This window comes from Galeopterus variegatus, unplaced genomic scaffold (genome assembly GCF_000696425.1).
Source record: "Galeopterus variegatus unplaced genomic scaffold, G_variegatus-3.0.2 Scaffold6989, whole genome shotgun sequence".
NCBI lineage: Eukaryota > Metazoa > Chordata > Mammalia > Dermoptera > Cynocephalidae > Galeopterus > Galeopterus variegatus.
In genome coordinates, this window is record NW_007733100.1 from 171,464 (window position 1) to 185,007 (window position 13,544).

Genomic DNA, 13,544 nt, shown 5'->3' on the forward strand with positions numbered 1-13,544 from the left:
CTCTTTTCCTCTCTGGGTCTCAAGAGGCATGAGGCTGCATTAAAGCTTGCCTGTATATTACCCATGCAGCATATAATTCTCATCTTTCCAACAACAGTATTGGCAGGTTTTACTCATTATAGCAATGAGGACAAAGGGGCTCAGGGAGGTTGAATAAGTTGCCCGAGGTCACCCAGTTAATGATACAATGTTCCTAATAAACTATGACACACTGCCTCTTACTAACCAGCTGAGGGACTCCAGATAAGCCATTTAATCTCTCTGATTCTTTTTCCTCATTTATAAAATTACAGGGTTTGATCTGATTTCTGAACCTGACACTTTAAAATATTTCGTGACCAGTAGGACCCATGAATCTCTTAAAGGATTATTAATTGTGTTTTGATAGAGAGAATTTTTCCTTCTACTAATCCCTCTATTAAACAAGAGATAAATTTCTGCGGGGCCCTTCTCTTTTGTTCTTAGAAATCTAAAAACCGTAGACAGAAATAATGAGCATATAGTGCATTCTACAATGTTAAATTAAGTAATTACAGTTTGGAACTATCATAAAATATCGACAAAATATTACCAAAAGTATTGTAACATAAACTGTTTCTAGGCATTATATATACGTTACAATTCTTGCCATTTCTATATCCTATGAAAATAGTACCCAATTATTTCTGCAGGATGACAATCATTGAGCACTTAATGTCTGTTCAAGTGGTTCTAAACTCTTTAATGTGTTAATCATTTAATTTTCATAACAATGCTGTGAGATATGTACTATTATTCCCATTTTACAGATAAGGTAACTCAATTACAGAAAGTTTTAAGAAAACTGTATTCTGTATGGATGTTGTCCAAAGTCATACAGAGGAAGTGGCAGAATCAGTGTTTGGATCTAAATTTCAAAGCCAGCGTACCCAGAGCCCAAACCGTATTACCCAGTACCTACAGATTTTGTGCTGCGATAGTGCACTTGTATATCCCAGACTGGGAAAAACAGGTAGATTAGTTATGTGACATAAGAGAGAGATTTATGATATGTTTTGAAATCCAATGATGTAAAATGGGATTATAATATAATCATATATTCTATAGAACAGAATTCTATTGAATAGAATTCTACAAAATATTATTCTTTCAGACTATTTTTATTTTTAATTCTAATTGTTTTACCAGTCTTACCTACTGAAATACGTAAAATGCATTCTCTTCCTTCTTTACATCCAAGCTATATAACCATCTATATCTATCTATATCTATATCATCTATATCTATATATCTATATCTATATCTATATCTATATCTATATCTATATCTATATCTGTATCTATATCTATACAGCTTCCTGGTGAAGATCAGCAATGTTTGGTCAAAGAAAATTTAGGAAGTCATTGTTATGCATGCTGTTACTAAGAAGGAAAGAGGAAATAAAAACCAGAAAAACAGCATGTCTACACAGTATTCATGTATTTAATAAACATTCATTCACATACATTCTACAAAGGAAGGAGAGTTGGCCCCTGACTTCAATGAGCTTTCATTCTTAATCCCCAAACAGTACCTTACCTGGTAACCTAATCATAAAAGTATTTTTGTTGTTTTTGCTGTTATCCATGAGTGAATTGTGAATAAAGAATCATGGTTATGATTTTACAGCTCATTTCATTTTCACTCCCTGTAAGAGAGGCCAGTCATTAGCAGAAGAAGCAAATTCAAATGTTGCAGAAAAAAACTTTTCCTGTACTTTATAGCCTGACAAATTCACAATGGGTCACTAAATAGTAAATTGTGTATTAAAGTAAAAAGTTTTATTAAAATTTATTATTAGAGGGGCCGGCCTGGTGGCGCACTGGATAGTGCGCCGCTTGGGAAGCGCGGAGGCGCTCCCGTCCGAGGGTTTGGATCCCACGTACAGACTGGTTCCCACTCACTGGCTGAGCGAGGTGCGGGAGCAACACCGAGGCTTGCAATCCCGTTGCCGGTCCCCGGTCCGGTACGGGGGCAGCACTGAGGGTTGCGATCCGTTGCCGGACACGGAAAAAAGACAAAAAAGACAAAAAAAAAAAAAAATTTATTATTAGAGTACTATTAATAATAATCCTTTCAACAGTATTATTAAAAATTAAAGTATTATTTTTCCTTAAAACAACTCTATAACTATGGCTATAGATTCCTCAGTTGTTTGTTTTTAAATGGTGGAATAAAATCTCTTGATTGCCACAAGTCTACATGTATGGAATTCACACAAATTAAATGTCTCTATTATTGAAAATATGCACAGATCTAAAAAGCAAATTTCTTAAAAATATGTATAAATCAGCTTGCCATTTAATATCTGCAAGGAATTATTTTGGAAATATGTAAATAATGTACCCGGTTGATTCTTTCTATGTCTGAATCTTGCTGAAACAAATTCCATTTTATTCATTATATTATTTAAATATATTATATTGGAAGTTTTTTTTTTTTTAAGTTAGGTTAATTGTTGTCACTTATATTATGGAGTTTTGATATAGTTTCCACTTTGACAAGCCAAACTTGACAAACTAAATATTGGCATAGACTGTCAGGTCAAAAATGAACTCCTAATGTGACAACTAAAGTGAACTGCTCCAAACCAGGCTGTCAAAATAGAAGTTATGGCTTTGTAATGTAAATACAGCTTAAAAGTACAAATTTCTCAGGCACCCATCTGTCCAAAGACAGGATGTGATGAGTCCTGTGGCATGCCAATGTGTATGTTTTGTCTTAATTGTAGAGGCCAAAAAACTTGGGCTAGAAACGTTGAAAGGAAGAGATACGGTATACATTGTACTTCAAGATTTTACTGTTTTATGTTTTCCATATTTCTTATAATGATAATCTATTATTTTTATATCGGTAAAGCCTCCTTTAAGTGGAAATGAGATTCTATTCTAAAACATAATAAAAATCATATTTTTATCATAAGGAAAAACAAAGAACTTCTTCCAAAATTCTTAAAGGAAGAACTAATTTTTTTCTGGCTCCTTCCATGTGAAGAGATCATTTCAGCACCATCCCTGTTGGTATGGCATTGAAGGAGGCAGTGAGGATCAATGCCTGCAAAATAGATGTGCGTGAGTTAGGACCTTGGGCTGTTTCAGGAAAGTATTGGAAAGAACACTGAATCTGCAGACTCAAAATAGGCAGAAATTATAAATTGCCAGCATTTATGACATAGTATAGAGCATACAATATATAATTGAGGAATCAGCTTTTATAAAACCCAAATTTTAAAATCTAAGCAAATGACACTAACCACAGAAGTTTCCCAAATTGCTGCCTTCAATTGAACATCTATGACATATTAAGCACGAAGATACTTAACATATGCCATTTAACTGGATTACACAAACGCAAAAAGGATTGCCAAGAGAGGATGATCAATCCTGGGAGCAAGCATTCATCAAAGCGATTTGTAAGGAATCGATATGTTTTTGAAAATAAAAGGAGCCAGGTTGAGCTGCATGTCACACAGCAGTTGTCAGTGGTGTTTTTGGGGGGGGGAGTCCAGAGTTTTTCCATGAACTTTAGTGCACAAAAATGAACACATTAACTACTTTCCCCCTTTCTATTTACAGCACCATTTTTTCAAGTTGACAACCTCCTGCAGGGATGTTCTGAAAGACAGAGACATCTTGTCAGAATTATAAATGTCCCTGGTGGATGAGGCAGAAAGAGTTGACTGTGTAGGACATTCCTGACAACTCCTCAGGATTTGAAATGGTAACTATCTTTTTGGGCAATTTTTTCTTTTCTTTCTTTCTTTTCTTTTTGATGACTGGAGATGTTTTAAAAGCAGTGAAGGACTGAACTTTTAAATTTAGTTACCTGTACTCATGAGAGAAAGGGTATGCATACAATTGAGCATATAGTCTGTGTTCAATATAGTTATTTTATCTAAGCCCCCTTGCCTCACCGTTGCTGTCAACTCTGAGTTCAGAGTGAATTGCTGACTCTAATGGCTGCTGGAGGGGACATGTAGGGCTACTCAATCATGGGACGTCTAGTCTGTCCCTCAACCCCTTTGCTTCTAATGTGAGCCAAGCTTCTGCCATGGGCCAAACTGAATTCATATACCTATACATAAATACAGATAGACATATAGCCATAATATACGCGTGCGTGTGTATGTAGTATACACAAATATATATGTGTGTGTGTGTGTGTGTATATGTGCATATATATGGACATGCCTATGTGTGTATACATTTGTATTTGGCATATGTATCTGCCAGGTTCTTATCCCTCTTCTGGAACTTGTTGCTCCTCCATCTCCCAACTGATGTAGTTACTATCAATGTAGATTTATAAAGTATAGGAAAACGTGAATCCTTACAGTTGTTAGGTCCCAGGGCTGGATCTACCTAAATTTTTAATAACTTTTTTGAATGTGTAATAGTCATTACAATGTAACCTAACATAGACAAAATACAATGCCTGCCACTCCTCCACCCCAGCTTACGTAGCCTTTAGATGCTACCCCTTCATCTTCTGGAATTTTCCATTTTAGTAAATGATGTCAGATCCCACCCAGTTGCTTACTTAAGCTCCCAACCTAGGAATTTTACTTCTCTCTCTCTTTCTTACATCTAATTTATCATCAAGCTCTTTTGGCCCTATCTCCAAAATATTTTCCAAATCCATCCACGTCTTTCCACCTCCACTGTTATTACTATAGTCCAAGCCACCGATACCTTTTGCCTAAATTATTGCAATAACTTTATAATTGTTATCCCTGCTTTTACTCTTTCCACCCCATACTGTTACCTGCAATGATTTTCTAGGTCACTTAGAATAAAATTGATTTACGGGGCCTCATAAGGTTGCATATTTTCTGGCTCCTGATTTGGTCTCAGACCGATCTCCCACTACCCTTCTATTCATTCACTGCTCTGAGTTCACTGGCCTTCTTTTGGTACTTGAAGATTCAAATATGTCTCCTCAATTAGCATTTGCTGTTTCCTCTGCCTAAAACTCTCTTCCCCTTGATATTATCAGCTGAGTCTTGTTCAACCGAGCTCTGTTCAAATATCACCCGCTTGGTGATACCCAGCAATTTCCTCTGCCTTAGTCACACATTTCATTGTCTTTCTGTTTTATTTCTTCACTGACACTTAGCACTACCTACTGTTGTGTTGTTCATGCATCAGTTTGCTTGTTTACAACCTCTCTTCTCCCACTAGAATGTGAGCTCCACGAGAGCATGGATTGTACCTGTCTTGCTCATCACGTACACCTGCCACGTCAAACAGTGCCTGGCACAAAGTAGGCATGTGGAAGAGTGAACTAAAGAATAAATGAATGTGTCAATGTACTTTTCCCATATTTTTGAACCTGAAACTAAGAAAGAGGATTGCTTTCAATCTCTAAAAGCCAAGTCCTAGATATAAAAATCAAGAGACATTGGGGTTCACTTTTTCTGCTACTGGGCCAGAGTTATGAGAATAATTAAGCCAACAGGCAGATAAAACAGAGACAAGAGATAGAGATACTTTTGATAATATTCAACTCTCTTCAACTCTTGTCTCTGCTTTATCTTCCTGTTGGCTTAATTATTCTCATATGAACAAATAATGAATGAACAAATAAAGCTGTTTCGTTGGCAATTAAAGGAGAGCTAAGAGGTAGATAATAGAATCTGAGTGTTAATAATCTGCTTCACATCAGACTTTTTTCCTACTGATTTGCTCTAAAGTTTGGGACTCTGTTTACGTTGGGGCTCAGGCGAGATTTAAATCTATATTTTTCAGTGCTTTTTCCCCCTAAGGACCCTTTTATTTTTCTGCTCAGGTTCCCCTTTTGTACTTGTAGGACCTTATTTATTTTTTTTCAGAGCTATTTTTCCTTAGTATGCTATTCTTAAAGCTTCCACCTATTAGTGACATTTGGTTTGCCACTTTGTTAAATATTGGCAGCCTTCCAAGCCACTAGGCATCTTGTTTAAAATGGGTTCTTGTGCACAACAAAAAATATATCCACACCATCAAGATCATTTCTTATTCAGTATATTTCATGGGGTATCCTTTTAAAAATCTTTTCAAAAATCAGAATTGCTGTACTACTCTCCAGTGTTCTTATTTTCCATAGTCCTTAGTGCTTAAGGGAATTATTAAAACACACAGGTTTATTAAAGTTCATTTAACAGCTGAGAAAAAAAATAGAGTGTTCAGTTGATGTCATCTGCAGTTGTCCACAAGGGAACAGAATATTTCTCTCTCTTTTTTTTTTTTTTTGTCTCTTTTTGTGACCGGTAAGGGGATCGCAACCCTTGGCTTGGTGTCGCCCGCACCGTGCTCAGCCAGTGAGCGCACCGGCCATGCCCATATAAGATCCGAACCCGCGGCAGGAGCACCGCTGCGCTACCAAGCGCTGCACTCTCCCGAGTACGCCACGGGGCTGGCCCGGGAACACAATATTTCAATTGACTGTGACCATGACCTATTGTTGAGTGCTTACTCTGTGGGAGCACCGCTGCGCTACCAAGCGCTGCACTCTCCCGAGTACGCCACGGGGCCGGCCCGGGAACACAATATTTCAATTGACTGTGACCATGACCTATTGTTGAGTGCTTACTCTGCAGAGTCTCGTCAAGTCTCACTGAGTGCTGCACTTGGTGTGATGTGTTTCTCCCCTTACGTTCCCTGGACCTTACAACTTCAGTGACAATAAGTGATGGCACTTTGCTTGTTTTGCTGGTAGTTGCTCAGGCAACATGTACCATTACTGAAAGGATTTGCAGCATTACATGAATACTGGCAAAGGTTCTCCATAAAATTGGATTTTTGACAGCAACATAGAAGGAGTAAAGCAGAAAATCATCAAGGGTGGGCATTTCAGAGAGGTCATCTCTAAATTGAAATGAGATGTCAAATACTGATTACTTTATATACCACCCAGCAGGTGAGAATTTGCCTGCTGCCCATGGGATTGTGGTGGAGAAGATGGGCAGAAATAGTGAGCTCAGATACTCAACATGTTGGAGCATGACACAAGGAGTAAATGATGTCCCCAGATTTAGAGTAGTTTCAAAGACATGCTGCTCACTTACCCCTTTTTTTATTCAGTTTTGGCCCTAGCAAGAGTGAGGGGTGGTGGAATTATTTTTTTAAAAATTTTCCCTAATACTCCTGAAGCCATGTTGGTGGTCTGTATTAGTGGTTCTCCAGAGAGACAAAATCACTAATCAAATTGACACCTGGAATTAACTTTCATGTGGCCTCATTTGGCACACAACTTGAGGTGCTCTTTCACTCGAATTCTGAAGGTAGAGTTAATTATTCCAAAAACAGATGAAAGCCGTTCAATGTAACCAAATGTATCATGGTTCAGAAATGAGTTATAGAGAATCCGAATCAGAACTAATCTCTGAAATGATCAATAGAAGCTACGGGCTCTTGCACAATGCAACTAATCTATAAAAAAAAGATTTAAAATGCAGAAAATATTGTTGAATGGTGCCAGCATTGGAGATTACAGATGTTAATCACATGCTGGCTTCATTATAGTCAGTCTCCAATTACAATCAGGTCATGCATCAAAACTTTATTAGGGAAACATATTTGTAAGGAATATTTTTTTTTCCCCATCAAAAGAACATTTCAAATTGTAAGTTCTTACCAAATTGCTCAGAAAAACTTGTGTAATCAATAATGTAACTGAAGACTGATACTAACAAAGTAACTACAAAGTAGCTAAGTATTAGATTCTGGATGCAGGATGAATTTTAGCAAGGATGAACTAGAAGGTATGTTTTCCTTTTGCCTTTCTAGTCTCAAAAAAGTAAAAAAATAGGTGAAATTTCCATTTAAAGGCCTTTCACTCCATCCTACCTATCTCCCTAACTCTGGGCAGCTCTCCTCAAATGCCCAGCATCCAATACTTCTGGCTGTTCAGAGGCACATGAAGCTTCCTCTCATGCACTCAGATCAGAACTCCTAGTTTTCAATAAGAGTAGACATTAGAGAAGAAAGCATTCTGATTAAACTAGTTCACAATACGGTGTGAATGGTTCAAAGCCAGCACACACTTCAGGTAGATACAGAAAACTCTCTGAAACTCTGCAATTTGTCTGGAACTGTATTAGGCTTGTTAGATCTATTATCTCACATCTCTACATAAATTTATTTTACAGACAAGGACACTGAAGCTGTAATTATTTAAAGAACTTGCTCAAAGAGTATATAGTCAGTAAATTACAGAGTCATGATTGAAGACACCAGAAATGTTCCAAAAAACTTTTTTGATGAGGTACTTGTTGATGCCAATTAGCTAATGTGGTTTCAGGTTCAGGTATTGAAAGAAAGGAGGTCCTGGTAAAAATGCCAAAATTATGAGGAGAGATAAGTTGGGGCAGGTGGTTCTGACTAGGTATCTATTCTCCTAGACCCACTTCCCCAAGTCAAACTGGTTTGTATATTTTCCCCCATTTTATCATCCCCCATTTTCTACATACAATCACACTTTACAGTGCATTAATCTGAAAGTTCCAAATTGTTTACAGCTTTAATGTAATGCTTCTGCTTTGCTTTGTGTTCAGATTATTGGGAATTCTGAGTGAACAGGTTACCCTTTCATATATTCAGTTCTCATTCTATGATAATGGGGGTTTAACATTTTTATTGATGGAAATTTGGAAAGTCTGGTAGCCAATGGGGAAAGGAAGACACTAATAGCAGGAGCTGTGACGTCCAGGAGCAGAAACTCTGAGGTTTGTGCGGTAGGACTGGGAGGAGGAAAGGAGTTTGGGGAAGAAAATTGGGAAATCTATAGCCAGGTTTCAGTTGGCTGTTTTAAAATTGGTTTTTAGCTTAAATCAAGTTTCTTACCCTAACATTGTGATTATATACATTGCATCAATATCTGGTCTCATAGGTCCATGCTTTGGCCTATAGCAAAAGTATCTGTTGTTTAGCAAGAAAATTTGGAAAAATCTGGAAAAATTGCTACTGATAAAAAAATAAATAAATAAATTGGCCATAGAATTGGGTAATCTCTGTACTAACGTTTATTATTATTTTCTGCTCTGTAATATCTGACCAACTCTACTACGTGTAATTCTAAAATAGTCACCAAATCATAAATGAGGGGAAAAAAAAAGAACACTACCACCAACAAAATACCCTTCTGTCTCAAGAAGTTATATCTCTTGGTGGCATTTCAATTAAAAGCTACCCAAGGTAGTATGAAAACGTTTATTGGTCTGTCTTTGTTTTAAGTGCATAGATAAAACACAAATCCTCACTAAAGCAAAAGTGTCTTACAATACTTTTTAGATAAAATAAATATATTCGTCTACACCAAAACACCTATATAACCTAAAACTAATTTCCCATAGAACTTAATTTTTCAAGTTTATAATTCACTTGTCTCTCACTCAACCGCATATTCTTTTCGAGTTCTTATTAAAATAATTAATTAAAAGAAATTGTAACATCAGATGTTGACACAATTTACTATTGCTTGTTTACTTTTATTTTCCATTGCAGGAGGCTTTTGAAAACAATTTCTCATTTTAATCTCCCCCTACTCCTCAAAATAGCAGCTAACATCAAACTCCTTTTCCTCCCTTGAGAACCAGAGAGTATATGAGCTCTCCTGCAGAAATTCAGGACCACCCTCTTGCCTGAGGACATATCATCTAATACTGAGGAATGGAGCTCTCAACATTTAATGAATATCTCCAACACTAACCTTGTGTGACCTGAGTCATAAAATGGAAACCAATAGTCTTTTATGCATCTTGGAACCCCTCCAGCAAAAATGGAGCAGCCCCTCTAAGAGGAGTACCATAAATATCTTCAGCACCTTTTCACTTAGAAGAGAGATTAGGGGCCGACACAGTGGCTCACTCGGGAGAGTGTGGCGCTGGGAGCACAGCGGCACTCACGCCACGGGTTCAGATCCTATATAGGGATGGCCAGTGCACTCACTGGCTGAGCGTGGTGTGGGCGACACCAAGCCAAGGGTTGCAATCCCCTTACTTGTCACAAAAAAAAAAAAAAAAGAGAGAGATTAGTGTGTTGGTTAAGGACATGGTCTCAGAAGTCACACAAACTGGATTTAGATGGTGGCTCTGCCATTTTTAGCATGTAACTTTGGACAACTCACACCTCTTTCCTCAGGATAAAACAGGATAAAGCAGGATTAATAATATTTAGTTTTCACCTTGACGATTCAATGAGATGAAGTATCAAAAATCTTAGTTAAATGCTTGCACATAATAGCACGGGTGTGTTGGTGGAGTGCTATCAAGAGGAGAGTGAGGGACACTTGAGGGGGCAGAGGAAACAAGCTCTAGTGTGAGCTTATCTGGGGACAAGCTTCAGTCTGATTTCCTGGGATGCTCTGCAGCTCAAATTGCATTAGCGTCAGTCCCACTTAAAGGAGGGTAGGGATATGGGGGTGTGGCCTCTCCAGCATGGGAGCTCCCATTTGGCAGAGGGCAATTCTCAAGAGAAGGGTGCAGCTTTGAGTTGTTATCATAAAGCACTAGCAGCAAAATAGCAGCTGCTAGTGGGAGGGGGAAAGAAGTGCACCTGTTGGTAAAGGTGGTCTGGATAATGCACCAACAGCACCCACTGGAGTGTTCTCTTGGCATTGCTCAGATCCACTTGCTTCTTCCTGCAAGTTCATCGGGAGAGTGTGGCGCTGGGAGCACAGCGGCACTCACGTCACGGGTTCAGATCCTATATAGGGATGGCCAGTGCACTCACTGGCTGAGCGCGGTGTGGGCGACACCAAGCCAAGGGTTGCAATCCCCTTACTGGTCACAAAAAAAGAAAAAAAAAAAAAGAGATTAGTGTGTTGGTTAAGGACATGGTCTCAGAAGTCACACAAACTGGATTTAGATGGTGGCTCTGTCATTTTTAGCATGTAACTTTGGACAACTCACACCTCTTTCCTCAGGATAAAACAAGATAAAGCAGGATTAATAATATTTAGTTTTCACCTTGACGATTCAATAAGATGAAGTATCAAAAATCTTAGTTAAATGCTTGCACATAATAGCACAGGTGTGTTGGTGGAGTGCTCTCAAGAGGAGAGTGAGGGACACTTGAGGGGGCAGAGGAAACAAGCTCTAGTGTGAGCTTATCTGGGGACAAGCTTCAGTCTGATTTCCTGGGGATGCTCTGCAGCTCAAATTGCATTAGGGTCAGTCCCACTTAAAGGAGGGTAGGGATATGGGGGTGTGGCCTCTCCAGCATGGGAGCTCCCATTTGGTGGAGGGCAATTCTCAAGAGAAGGGTGCAGCTTTGAGTTGTTATCATAAAGCACAGCAGCAAAATAGCAGCTGCTAGTGGGAGGGGGAAAGAAGTGCACCTGTTGGTAAAGGTGGTCTGGATAATGCACCAACAACACCCACTGGAGTGTTCTCTTGGCATTGCTCAGATCCACTTGCTTCTTCCTGCAAGTTCATCCATTTAGTCACAGCTTCTCTGGGATTCGGATTGGTCTCAATTTCTACAAAAACTTAAAAGAGGAGAAGGTTACCCAGGCAAACAAGAGCCCCTGCTGCTGCCATTGCTCCTGAGAGTGTAATTCAATGATTCTCAATCAGGGAAGATTTTGCAACCCCAGAGGACATTGGGCAATGTCTGGAGAAAATTTTGGTTGCCATATCTGGAGGTTACTACTGGCATCATGTCCTGCCATGCAGTTTTACAGCAAAGAATTATCCCGAGCAAAGTTTCAATAGTACTGAATTTGGGAAACCCTGCTGTGACTGATATGCATCATTTCATTGTTTTTCACCCATTCTAGATTCTCCTCCCCTCAGTGTGCACATTTGCTGATTGTTAGGTGGATTGTCTGGTGGGTTAACTTAGACCTTCAGTCCTGAGGGATCTAAGCCTACATTAGCATGCTTTATCAGCTTATGGTTTCTGTACATGCACATTTAGCTAAAACTGGATATGGGAATGCCAAGCGATATTTCAGAGGATTACTTGAGGGCAAGCATAATCCTCAACATGTCACCAGGAGACTGAGTGGTATTCTTGAGGGATAGTATGATTTGGGGGCTCAGCCTTAGTCTCTCGTACAGCAGTAGCTAGACTCTTTGAGTGAGAGGAAGCATGTCCTGTGGAGACCATATATAGCCCAGTGGATGGCTACTGGGTCCACATGACCTTCTTACTTGATGGGCTGTGATGGCAACTTCTGGCCACATAGTTGCCTATGGGCAGAAGCTCAGTTTCTACCATGGCCTAGTAGCATTCCAGGAGCTTGTTGGTTTTGTTTTGTTTGTGTGTGCATTTCTTTTTATAACAGGTTCATTAGGATATAACCTACATACCATAATTCACCCTTTTGAAGCATACAGTTCAGTGTTCTTCAGTTTATTCCCAGAGTCGTGCAACTGTCACAACCATCTGATTTTAGAATATTTTCATGATTACCAAGTAAACCTCATACTTATTTGTGGTCAACTTCCATTTTCTCAACTCTCCCAGTCCAAGCAACTACTAATTCACTTTCTGTCTCCATGGATTTACCTATTCTGGAAATTTTATGTGAATGAAATTATGTAATATGTGGCTTTTGTGACTGGCTTGTTTCACTTAGCACAAGATTTTTGAGGTTCATCCATGCTATAGCATGTATTGGTACTTCACTCCTTTTTATTTACAAATAATATTTCACTATATAGATATACAAAATTTCATCTATCTATTCATGAGATGATGTACATTTGGGTTGTTTCCACTTTTTGGATGTTATGAATAATGCTGCTATGAACAGTAGTATTTTTGTGTGGATGTATGTCTTCAGTTCCACATACCTAGGAGTGGAATTGCTAGCCATATGATAACTCTGTATTTAACATTTTGAGGAACTGTTAAGTTCTATTCAAAGTGCCTGTGTCATTTTACATTCTCACCAGCAATGTACAAAGGTTCAAATTTCTCCACCTCACCAACACTCATTTTCTGTTTTTTAGTTTTATTATTTTTTTTATTTTAACTATCCTCGTAGATGTTGTTTTTGTTTTTGTGTTTGCTTTCATTTTGGTTTTGATTTGATATCTCTAATGACAAATAATATTTGGCATTTTTAAATGTCCTTATTGACCATTGGTTTCTCTACTTTGTTTAAATATCTATTCAAATTACAGTTAGCCCTTCATATCCGCAGGCTCTGCATCCATGGATTCAACCAAAGTATTTGGGGGTGGGGGGAGAAAAATACAACAAAAAATATAAATAAAAGGGAATGAAGAATAACATTTATATAGTATTTACATTTTATTAGGTATTATAAGTAACCGAGAGATTATTTAAAGCATACAGGAGGAAGTACCTAGGTGATATGAGAATACTACATCACTTTATATCAGGGATTTGAACATCTGCAGATTCTGGTATACATGGGGGGGTCCCAGGAGCACTCTCCTGTGGATATTGAGAGATAATTGTGTTTGCTATTTTTAAAATGAATTGTCTTTTATTTTTGAGTTGTTAAAAAGACTTTTTTCCCTCATTGAATTGTCAATAGGTTACAGTAGATTTGTGGTGAGTTTTGGAATCAGG